Here is an 11,485-nt window from a genome sequence, read left to right on the forward strand (position 1 = left end):
AGAGAGAGAGAGAGAGAGAGAGAGAGAGAGAGAGGCAGACAGACAGACAGACAGACAGACAGAGTCAGTGAGAGTCAGAGAATGAGAATCTATGGGTCTCATGTGAGCTTTTGAAACCTCAAAGCCCACCCCCAGCAGCACACTTCGTAAAACAAGGGCACACCTCTTAATCCTTCAGTTCATCAACTGGGGACTAAAAGTGCAAATATATGAGCCTACGGTGGGGTGGGGTGGGGGGGGGGTCAAGGGGAGACATTCTCATTCAAACCATCACCATCCATTTGTAGAAGCTAAAAGAAATGTAGGGATATTTAGGATCTGACAAGATGGTCATTCTGGCCAATAGAGAAGTCAGGATGGAAACTGGATTCTTTTACTGTGTTCTAGAAATAGCTGCATTCCTGGGTGGCCTTCAACAGACATATCGTGAGTTGACTCTCTCAAAGTATGGCACTCTGGCTATCTTGTAGTTGCCCTCTTAAAGTCAACCAAGGTCCTTTGGGGAAAGGATAGGTTCAGGCGCTGGCATACTATATCCTCTTACCTTCTCCCTACAGAACCCCAGGCTGGTGTCTTAATCTCCAGGCTCAGAAGAAGTGTGCAGAGCTGCAGGGTTGTGGTAAAGACTAGGAAGAATCATATGTACAGAAAATGCCAGGTAATCCTGAGATAGACATCCCCACTGTTGTTCCCATTGACCCAGCTCAAAGCATCTTCTGCAGTCTACCCCCAAGTCATGGGAGACCTCTTACTTTTTATATTTGCTATCAGCTACAAAAGTCAGCCTCCCATTGCCTTAGGCTCTGCCAGGTATCCTGCAGTTAAAGAGAAGGGATCCCCAGAAAAACTCCTCTCTCACCTCTGAAAGGCCCTGGCTTGTTTCCAGACCTTCAGAGCCAGACCCAGAGCTCTGGAGAGGAACAGGTAGAAATAATTAAATTCTTTAAGTCCTCTTCCATGCTGAAACGGGTCCATTCCCAGCCATGTTCTCTCCTGCTTCTCAGCCTCTCTGTCTCCTTCCTGTTTGGACAAGCTCTCTAAGCTGTGGCCTCCTGCTCTTTCTTCCAGGGCCCACATTAGTGCATGCTTCCTCCAGGAGCTCTCTCCAAGTGAGGCTGCTGCATGCAACCTGGGCTCCGAGTGAACTCTTTCCCCAGCATTCTGGTGGTCTGGGACCTGGTGAAGGACTACACCCCATCCTGGAGCTGTTCCCTGGCTCGCCTGTCCATGACTGTGTCTTCTATGAGCTGCCCAGGCAAAGGAGGAGTAAGGGATGGACTTAGCCCTGTATCCTCCAGTGTAGGAAGACAAAGAGACAAAAGGCAATGCAATGGGCCCTCCATGCTTTCCTGTATGCTCAGATTCAGGAGATGGGAAGGGAAGAAGTGAGAGAAGATGAAGGAAGAGATGCTCAGAGTATGAAAAGGAGGGACTGGGACTCAGCCTTCAACACAACTGAAGACCATGCTTCAAGGCTTTCTGTGGCTAGCTCCTGACTATATAACCCCATGCTCAACACAGGCTCCTCCTGGAAAACCTTTGAAGTTCAGTTCTCCTAGGCAACTTTTCTTGGCTAGTCTCCTCCTCCCTGCTGTTCCCTGAGCTGCACAGCTCTTCCTTGGCCATAAGTCCTAGGCTATGATTCTCATTTATGCTCAGAAATTAGACTGCTTTGCACTATTTTTTTATCAGCTTCAGAGAGCAGTTTGAGATATATTTGCAGTTATTTTAATTTTTAGATTTTTACACATACTTGTGTGTGTGTGTGTGCACGAGTGCGCACCATGATATGCTTACAGAGGTCGGAGGACAACTTTTGGAGCCATTTTTCTTTTTCAGTCATATGGGTCCGAGGTATAAAACTCAGGTCATCGGGCTTGGTGGCAAGCACCTTTACCCACTGAGCCATCTCACTGTTCCCCTCCCATTGTGATCCTTAAATTGTATTTTTATGTTTATTTATTCTTGTAGTCCTGAGGATTGAATCTAGCACCTCTTAGATACTAGACAAGTACCCAGCACTTAGACAATTCCCACCTGTGTGTGCACATACCTATGTATATACATTGTATGTATATACAAATAGTTTTTATTTTATGTGCACGAATGTTTTGCCTATGTGTATTCTTGTGCACTGCATGCATGTCTAGTGCTCGTGGAAGCTAGAAGAAAGTGTTAGATCCTCTGAAAATGTTGTAAGTCACCATGTGGGTACTGAGAACCAAACCTGGGTCCTCTGCAAGAGCAGCTAATGGTCTTAACCACCGAGGCATCTCTTCAGCCCCCGCATACTTATCTTAAACTCTGTTTGTATGTGAAACAATCTTAAGACAAGACAGTATAATGCTATATCCATATCTGCATAGCTCATTCTGAGGACACATAGCCGATCCTAGTCTCCACTTCACTAGTTTGCAATCTAGTGAGTGGTGCCAGATATGTGTGAAGTGAGAGCTGGGCATGTCTTATGGAAGATGTAACTGCACGATGCGAGCTGAAAGACAAGCAGGAGTCCCTAAACAGCAGGGAAGATGCTTGGGGTGGGAGGAAGCAGGACACAACAGCTTGGAGAGGTAAATGGGCGAGGAGGGGCCTCTCAGTGTGGCTGGTGGCTAGGTAGGACAAGACATTGCTCTGAACCCAATGGGCATTCCCACCCCCAACCTTTCTAGTTACCACTTAGAAATCAATACCCAAACCAATGTCATTATGATTCTATTTACACGAAGTTCCAGAAAAGATAAAATTCTCCCGCAATGATAGAAATGGGAGTAATTATTGCCTTTGAAGGCTGGAGGTTAATGAAGCATGCCACATCTCTCATTGTTTTATTTTTTTAGACGTGGGAAGAAATTTACTCTTCTGATTCCATAAAAATAATTCTACCAATATTAAAGCAGTATTGTATATATACCCGGTGTATATAACACATGAGTAGCATCCTTAAGGCATGCCCACTTCTGTATCTTCGTGTTAGTCAAACGAGCTCAGAGGCTTGTAAAGGCCCAGTAGATCATTGTGCATCTGACTGCATATAAATATACCTTTAAGATTATATGTGAGCAATGTTTAGTAAAGATAGACTCTCATGTATCTCGGGCCAGCCTTGAACTTACTATGCTGTCAGAAGATGACCTAGAACTTAAGATATTCTTGACTATGTTTCCCAAGTGCTGGGATTGCTGGCATGCACTACGTACCTAATTCATGCAGTTCTGAGAACTAAACCCAGGGCTTCATGTGTGCCGGACAAGAGCTCTACCAACTGAACCATATATATCTCTAGCTCCCCTACTTTAAAAGTTTTTTGAATAGCATCTTGCTAGGTTAGACTGGCCTTGAACTCATTATTTGGTAGTTCAGGCTGGCCTTAAACTTACTATCCTCCTGCCTCAGCCCTCTGAGTAATGGGGCCTGCAAGCTCATACCATCAGCTCTATCTGAAAGTCTGTGTGTCTTATTCTCAAGGCACACATTGATATGGACCATGTTTGCTAGATTGTTTTTTTTTTTTTAATTTTTTTGACCCCACTAGATCAGACTGGTTCAAGGGTAAGGTCTTGCAGGTCATATTGATTGCTGAGGCTCCTGTGTCCACCCTGATGCCCAGTGCAGTAAATACCTGCATGCTTGAATGACTTCCACCCACTACAATCTCTCAGGAGAGCATTCTCTTTCCACCCACAGTGCCTTTAGATCACAACAATCCTTCAGGAGTGGTGGCTGTGCTCATTTGTATTCTGTTCCCCTTTCTTCTTCTCTATTACCTCCAAGATCATGCAGAGCTCACACAAAATTCACTTGTTTTAAATTAATGGCTTCTTCCTGCACCATTCATTCCTAAGACTTCCATGGGAGGTTTTCTTCACACTAGGCAAACAACAACAACAAAAAAATCCCTTTTATTTAAAAAAAAATAAAAGCACACCATAGCTTCTCGAAAAGTGAAACATAGAGTTATCACATAAGGCAGCACTTTTGTCTCTAAGTATATACCCCAAAGAACTAAAAACAAGGCCTTCAGCACACCCTCTCAAGTACCCCTAGAACTCCTTGATCTTGTTTGTCCTTCTCTCCATTTTCTCCAGGATCCAGCTCTTGTGTCCCATATCATCTTCTTCCTGTTCCAGGATACGTAGCCAAAGCATCTGCTAGACTCAGATGGAGTTTGGACGAGGAGGTTCAGTCTTTGAGTCTTAGACTAAGACCACCTGTCAACTTGTTCCCCACAAGGTACAGCCTCATAGTTGACTTCCTGCTCCTGGGAACAGCTCATGCTGGCCGCAGGCCAGCATGCTACCTATCTGCCCCACACCCCCAAATCATCTGACGACCACAGGGGGCCACAGCATCACTGTCAACTGCACAAGCTAGGAAGGTTTAGTGTTGCAGCATCCTGGAAACCCAAACCCTACCCGCTGCTAAAGATAGAGAAGCTGAGTTTGGGAGACAGGAAGAACCTCATTCAGGTCACTCAGCCACAGGCAAGTTTGGGTCAGAACACATCTACAGTTGTGCCAAGCCATATGAGTGCATAGGTTTTCTGGTGAACTATTTTTGTTTTGGCACAAGGTCCCATATAATTTTTAGTGTCCATACACACCTTGTTCAGTTTAATGCATCGGTGCTTTATATGGTTAGCTACCTTCTAGAGTTTTGCCCTTGACACTTGTAGATTCATTTAAATAACGAGTTAAGTGTCTAAAGTATTTATACTCTATAATTTCTATGTCCTAATTGCTCTCTCTGCCTTTTTGGGAGACTGTCATTTTACTGGAGATGATAATGCCTTGTCCTGAAAAATCTGTTCCTTTGTGTAAGAAATCAGTGTCTTCAGAACGTTTGTTAGAAGAAGTGGCTGAGGGTGAAGGGGTTAAACAGGAGAAACTGTGGAATGAACAAAAGGATCTACCTTTATGGTAGAAGTAAGATCAAAGACCTCAAATGCCATCATTTTAGCTGGTTTGCAATCATTGCAGGTATATTTTCCTACTTAGCCTCAGCCATCAGTAGTGTTTACAACATTGAGTCAGACTGAACAACATATGAAGATTTTTAAAGAATTACTATGCTTATGTGTGGGTGCATGAGGACCACGGTCCGTGTACAGAGGTCAGAGGACAACTTTGCAGAGTCATCTCCCTCTTTTTCCATGGGTTTCATGGTAAGTGATTTATATCCCTTGGGCCATCTTGTTGCCCAAGAGACACATATTTGACTCAATTTACAGCACAGGCATTCACATGCCCTAAATTTTATGAATGTGACCATACAACAAGTTCACTATATCCTTACTATGATACAATACATTTATTGATTCAGGAAAGTCTGAGATATGAAATCTGATACATGACTAGCCAGTTCCAATATTCATCCCTTCGAAGACTATATTTAGTGAGCCACTGTATAGCACTAGGGCTATTTTGCTAGGCACTAAGAATACACAAATAGGACTCAGGTCCTCTTGGACTCATTAACACCAATGTGTTCTAGGTCTCATTCCTCAGACCTATAAGCAGCCGCATGATGGGCCCTGCCCTCTTTCATGCCCTTTTCCTTGCCAGACTTCTCCCTTGCCTACCTCTTATAGCAACACAAGGTTCCTTAGAAACACCCATCTATTCTTATCCCAGAGCTCTTGCACATGTAACCTCTTCTAGAAAGGACTGCTCTCTCAAGTCTCTTCCTCACTTCCTCCAGGGCTTTGATTAGATATCAGCTCCTAAAAGGCAGTTTTGTTCAACGAGAGTCCCATCCTCTGCCCTTACCCACCACTTACTCCTTCTCTTGCTTTATCCTGCTCCAGAGGCAAACCTCAAGCATTTTATCTTGCTTAGGTTTTAACTTCTGTCTTTCCTGGCGTAGGAAGTTTGTCCTTTTCAGCAATACATCTCTGGAACCTACAACAAGCACATCATGGGTGTTTCTATGCATCAGAGGATGAATGGATGAACTGGCTTTTGACTGTATCAGGTGCTTGGCCAGCAAAGCCTGGCATCAGGAGTCATCATGGCTCCTGTCAGCCACTCCTATTCGTTCAATCTCCTTCCCCCTCCTGGTGGATTCTTTTTGTGAATGGTAGCATCAGCCATTCAAACCACAAAGCCATGCCATCCCTTTCTCCTCTTTCCCTGAAGCGCCCACATCAAGTCACCTGCAGGTTTTCGTGACAAGTCCTTGAATCTCTTGCTGATGCCAGATCTCTTTTCTATCCGTTCTTCCAACCACCCCCAGTCCAGGCCCTTGTTATCTATCCATAGGCTACTGCCATCTTTTCCTACTTGAGCTCCCTGTCAACAGGCTGTCCCATTTAGCTTGTTCTCCTTGTAGCAAGTCTGATTACATCTCTCCTTCACTCGACAATGAATCCAATTCCTTGGCTTGGCACCCGGTGCCTCAGCACCACCACCACCAAAACCTTGTCATGAGTTAGTTTTAACTCTTGGCTTCAGTGGGGATGGGTCACTTTTCAGTTTCTGACCATGTTCCAAGTCCTTGAATCTGTCTGCTCCCTGCTCAGGCTGTTTCTACCTCTTGGGAGCATCCCAACTGTCAAATATACAAATCACTTAGACCTAGCTCAGGTACCACTGAACTTCAAGAAACCACCTTGATTCTTAAGAAGAAGAAATCTGCCTTTCTAAACTTTTTTAGTAGGTTATCTGCCTTGTTTGTTCTCTGGAGTCTTTGTATTTTTGTCCTAACTTCCCCACCTGCTTAATGGAGTGGTTGAAGCTCTCAGCATCACTGTTGTACTGTGCAGAGGAAATACAGGTGACCAAGGGTAAGAAAAGCCTTGACACTGTGTAAAGATGCATCACCTAATTATTCAATTTTAATAACTGCAAACTAACTGGAAAGCAAAAGTCCACCAGGGTGTTGACATGGATGTCTTACAGGGGATAGAGGCATAGGCCAGCAGGAAGAGGGCTGGCTTTAGGGAGGATCACTGAGAGGACTTAAAATCCCACGTCCTCAAAGGATCTGAAGATGGGAACAAGTGGAGGGCATCTCTGCAAAGCAAAGGCACTAATGTTGTAAGCATCAATCCGTTCCCGAGTCCTCCCTCTGTCCTAGGAACTGTGCTCAGTAACCTACATGCATTATCTCTTTATGTCAGGAAACATTCCCTCACAAAGTGAAAGAAGAGGAAACCAGGCCCAGAGTAGTCATATAAATAAATGCTCTTCCCCCCAACCCCACCCCCCGCTAACCCCAACGAATAGTGCAGACCTGAAATCCTGGACATGAGAGAATTTTCGTTAAGGAGAAAGTGCGCTGCAGAGAGGTTACAAGAAACCTCTGAACTACACAGTGGTGAGGAGGAGGAGGAGCTGGACCTAGGACCAAGGTGTCCCTCTCTCAGGGTGGGGGCTTTGGCATATCCCACACCTAAGTGCCACAGTTCTTTATGAGGTCAGTGTAAATGGTGCCTCTTAGGAGGAGGAGGGTACCATCCACAAAGACTACGATGCCAGTGGTGGTTCCTGGAGCTGTTATAAGGCCACCTTTGCCCTGCTCCATGTTAGGCTGCTTACCCAACTCAAGAAGAAAGCCCTTGAGACAGCCTCATGCCCCTAGATACTGAACTTGATCTTAACTTGGACCCTATCTCATCTGAACTCTCCAAGGTGACCAACTTCATCCTTTCTCCATCAAGTTGTGGTTGAACTCCCTAGGCCAGCCTCTCTTGGCACCTTCTGTCACCAGACAGCCCACTCTGCATGGGGACACCTCGCTGCCCTTGAGGGAGCCTGGTGCAGCTGTAACTCAAGCTTCCTCGTCAGCTTTCTCAGCAATACCAAGAGGCCAGCCTTAGTAAACAGCAAGAAAAAGAGCCATCAGTGGGGACCTGGGGGACTCCACAAAGGAAGGATGATTAGACCTCTACAAAGACATGGCTGAATGAGAAAAAGTGGGTGCTCATGGAGGATGGCAGAATGCCTGACTGGGAAGGCATGTGGTCATCCCAAAGTTAGGTGAAGAGATGAAGCATGGAATGCCACATCACCTGGTCCAACTGGGGACCCTCAGGCTTAGCAACTCCTGGAAGGGCTAGAGCCACACCAGGAATCTAATTTCTGCATCATTCTCCAAATTACCTTCCAAATCATGGATGCTTGCAAAACAGAGCCCCCCTAGAGGCGAAATGAGGCAAATTAAAGCACCCACTCCCAATTTTTTTAACTCAGCAAGGATGACAGGAAATGAATGGCATCTTCAGCTTCAGTTGGGGGAAGGGCCAGCACTGTCAAGACTCACCTGGTGTACTCACGTGAATTTCAGGGCTCTGGGGTTTCCTGGGGATTAGGTCTGATTGTGTAGGGGGAGAAAATGGGTATAAAAACCAAGCACCCCAGATTCCGGTGCATGCTTTCCTACTAACTGGCTAGTGACCTTGGCCTTACCACCTCACTGGCCTCAGTTTCCCTGTCTGGAAAATGAAGCTATCAAATGAGTTTTTTTCCAGCCCCAAGACGCTACTTCACTCTCTAATTGATCCTTGATGAGAATTCTGACCTAAGCTTTGTAGGAGCCTGGGCCTCCTCCAGGAAAAAAAAAAAAGCAATATGTCGGGGGGAGGGGAAATGCACCGGGAATCTATTTTGGAACCCAGTGGCGGATGGCTAAAGGGTCTGGGGAAGGCACAATTTGGCGACCAGCTGGCTAGCTACCATTTCCATCACCCCTCTCTGGGGGTTCAGAGGCGCTGCAGCTGAGAGCTGCACACCAGCCTGGGCCGCAGAAGCTCAGACCTAGTCCACTATCTGGATCCCTCCTTGGAACCACGCAAGAGCACGGGGAGTGGCGGCCGCTCCCTCCGTGGTCCCCAACCACAAGTCCCCCCCCCCCTGCATTGGGGACCCCACTTCCAGTCTTTGGGGCTCCCTACGGGGGGCGTGGCGGGGGCGGACTCGGGCTCCTGGGTTCGGTGGATTGGAGGAGATGCCGCCCCAGAGGGGACCCCGTACCAATGCCTCCCGGCTTCTCACACAAAGGCGCCGCACTTACCGGCCAGAGAGGGCTCCAGGCGCCGGCGGACAAGCAGGCTGGCGGGAGGATGTGAGCGCGCGAGTGTGCGTGTCTGCGTGTGTCCCTGTCTGTGTGTGACAGGGGCCGTGCGGAGCTCGGTGCGTCTGCGTGTGCGGGGGCGTCCGTCTGTCGGTCTGTCCGCGGAGCCCTCAGTCCCGCTCTCCTTGCGTGCTCCCTGCCCAATCGCCCCACCAAATGCGCCTGAACTGCAGAGTCGCGGGTGCAGTTGCCGGGTCTGCTGGGCACCCCCAGCCCGGGCTCCGCCCCGCCCCCGGACCGGCTTGCGCCGCTCCCTGGGAATTGCGCAGGGCTCGCCCGCTTGGCGGGGTGGGGGTGGGGAGCTCCGGCATCGCCTAGGGCTCTAGAGGGGCGGACCACAGACCCTTAACATGGGATCCCATCTCCAGTGCCCCCTCACCCGCCGCAACTCTGTGCGGAGTCCCCACAGGCGCCGCCCCCATGCCAAGGTTGCCTGGTCTGAGAGGGCGGGGGAGTGGGAGCGCCGCATCCATTTCATTCATGATTTTCTTCTCTCCGGAGCCCCGGGTCGGGGCTGCGCGACTACGGCAACCGCCAGAGGGACCCCACTAGGGCTGTACACATTTTATCTGGAGCAGGACGGACAGACAGATGGATGAGGGTAGAGGCAATATAGACAAAGGGGTCAGAACTGGGGTGGGAGTGTTCGTGCACAGGGGGGATGCTGTAGCGCTTCCTGCCAGGATGCTGGCACCTGTACCCGCGGAGCACTGCATACCCGGGAGCTCAGGACCTGTTCCAGGACTCGGAGGAGGCGCCTTACTTCCCACTCCTTCTTTTTCTGTCTCTGTAGAGCAAGAGCGGGTGGACACCTCTCTCTCCATCGGGGTTAGCTCTCCTGACTTATGCAGCGGGACAGGCACCCCATCCGCTTTGCTTTCATGTGGGCGCCAGGGTTCCAAGGGCTGCCCAGGTGTGGCATATTTCCAATCTTACCTTCTCCGGGGCTGATTCCTGACATTTCACCCCACTGCAGGCTCTGTGGGGCAGTGGATCGCACACGCAGCAGTTTTACATGGCGAAAATGAGAAGCAGGACGTGGCTACTAAAAAAGAATGGTTCCAGCCACTGCTCTCCTCTGTAGCTTAAATTTCCGCAGTAGCCTCTTTACTAGTCTTCCGTCCCCGGCCACCTGCAGCTGTTTCTTTACAGAGTAGTCCGAGCGATCCTTTTGAAACACGCACCAGGAAAAAAAGGAAGAAAGAAAGAAACGCGCACCAGGTTGCATCTATCCTTTGTCAGAACTCCCACAGCCGATGGCCATTGCATTCACCAAAGCGCCCGTTATAGCCTGGGAGGGTCTTCATGAGCAGGCGTCCTTTAATGCTCTAACTTCACTTCCTGCCCTTCACTCCTTCCTCCCAATCTGTGGCCATAACCAAGATGGCAGCCTCTCAGGCCCCAGGACCTTCACATTGTTAATCTCTCCTCTCCATAAAGCCATATGGCTTCCCTTTCTCCCGTTACCTCTTTAATGTGCTACTTCCATGAAGTCTTTGGTGATTCTCCTAGTTAGGATTACAGGCCTGCTCCTCGTGTTTTCCTACGGTAGTTAAAACCTTCGTTTTTTGTGTACCCAGAGGTGCTCCGGTTTCTTATGCTGCCCTGCAGTTTCCCCCTGTCACCAAACTGCTGTTCTCCCATCTCTAGGCCGTTGACCTCGCTGTACTTTAGCCTGGAATGCATCCCCCCACAAGCCCCCATTCTTTGTGCAATTCTCAACACCAAGTGTCACCTCCTCCTTGGTACCTCCCTGGCCACCCTCAGATCATCCTTTATCCCACAGCCTATAGCGGTTCTCCATTTCATCCAAGGGACAGCTAAGCTGTGTTTCCAGAGACACTTGCCCCCCCCCCCCCCATGCACTCTAGACTTCCAGAGAGTGACTTTGCTCTCCTTGATTCCCAGCACAGAAGGATCCGTCAGTGTCTGAAAGGCTCTAAGCTGGGTCTTTTCTTTTGCCTAGGAAAGGCACAGAGGCAGGCTAGATCTCCTGCTTACCCTCTAGGAATTTCCTTTCCAGGCAGTGGGGAGGAAGGTGTCAGTGTGACAACCAGGACGTACTCCCTGGCTGCCCAGGGGTGCTTGTGGGCCTGCTGCCCCTCTCTGAGCCTATCAGCACCATGTCACGCTGCAGTGTCAGGCTGAGCTTCCTCAGGTGTCATTAAAGTGACTACCAGCTACTGAGTGCCTACTATGTATGGGGCAGTGCTTCGAATATCCTCACTGTATTGCTTTATTTAATCTTTGTGACTACTTTGGTGAGTGGTGGACATTTTTGACATGCCAATAATCTGGAGGGACCAGGTAGAATAAGTAAATTAGTTAATGCCACTTAACAGGTGTGTTCTTCAAATGAAGCTCTGGCCAGTTCCAAAGTCCAAGCTCACAGAACAGAGAGCCTTTGCTCTGG

The 11,485-nt window shown here is 48.4% G+C and overlaps 1 protein-coding gene and 1 long non-coding RNA gene across 3 annotated transcripts in view; one reads left to right on the top strand and one right to left on the bottom strand.

Moving 5' to 3' along the window:
- LOC110298576 overlaps positions 1-2,919 on the top strand; it is a 15,148-nt gene extending 12,229 nt beyond the window's left edge. The window contains exon 3 of the long non-coding RNA XR_002378384.1: positions 1,069-2,919. This is a non-coding gene — a long non-coding RNA (uncharacterized LOC110298576). The remainder of the gene's footprint in view (positions 1-1,068) is intronic.
- The window catches only part of Ptpn5 (protein tyrosine phosphatase non-receptor type 5), a 56,984-nt gene extending 46,355 nt beyond the window's left edge, over positions 1-10,629 (bottom strand). The window contains exons 1-2 of one of the 2 annotated variants that reach the window (XM_029479059.1): positions 10,291-10,629; positions 10,009-10,114 (exon numbers count right to left, since the gene is read on the bottom strand). The gene's annotated coding sequence lies outside the window, so the exon portion shown is untranslated. Of the gene's footprint in view, positions 1-9,012; positions 9,435-10,008; positions 10,115-10,290 lie in introns of those variants that run through there. The other variant, XM_021167904.2, reaches the window with a different exon arrangement.
- Between the last annotated feature and the right edge of the window lie 856 nt (positions 10,630-11,485).

This window comes from Mus caroli, chromosome 7, assembly GCF_900094665.2.
Source record: "Mus caroli chromosome 7, CAROLI_EIJ_v1.1, whole genome shotgun sequence".
Lineage (NCBI taxonomy): Eukaryota > Metazoa > Chordata > Mammalia > Rodentia > Muridae > Mus > Mus caroli.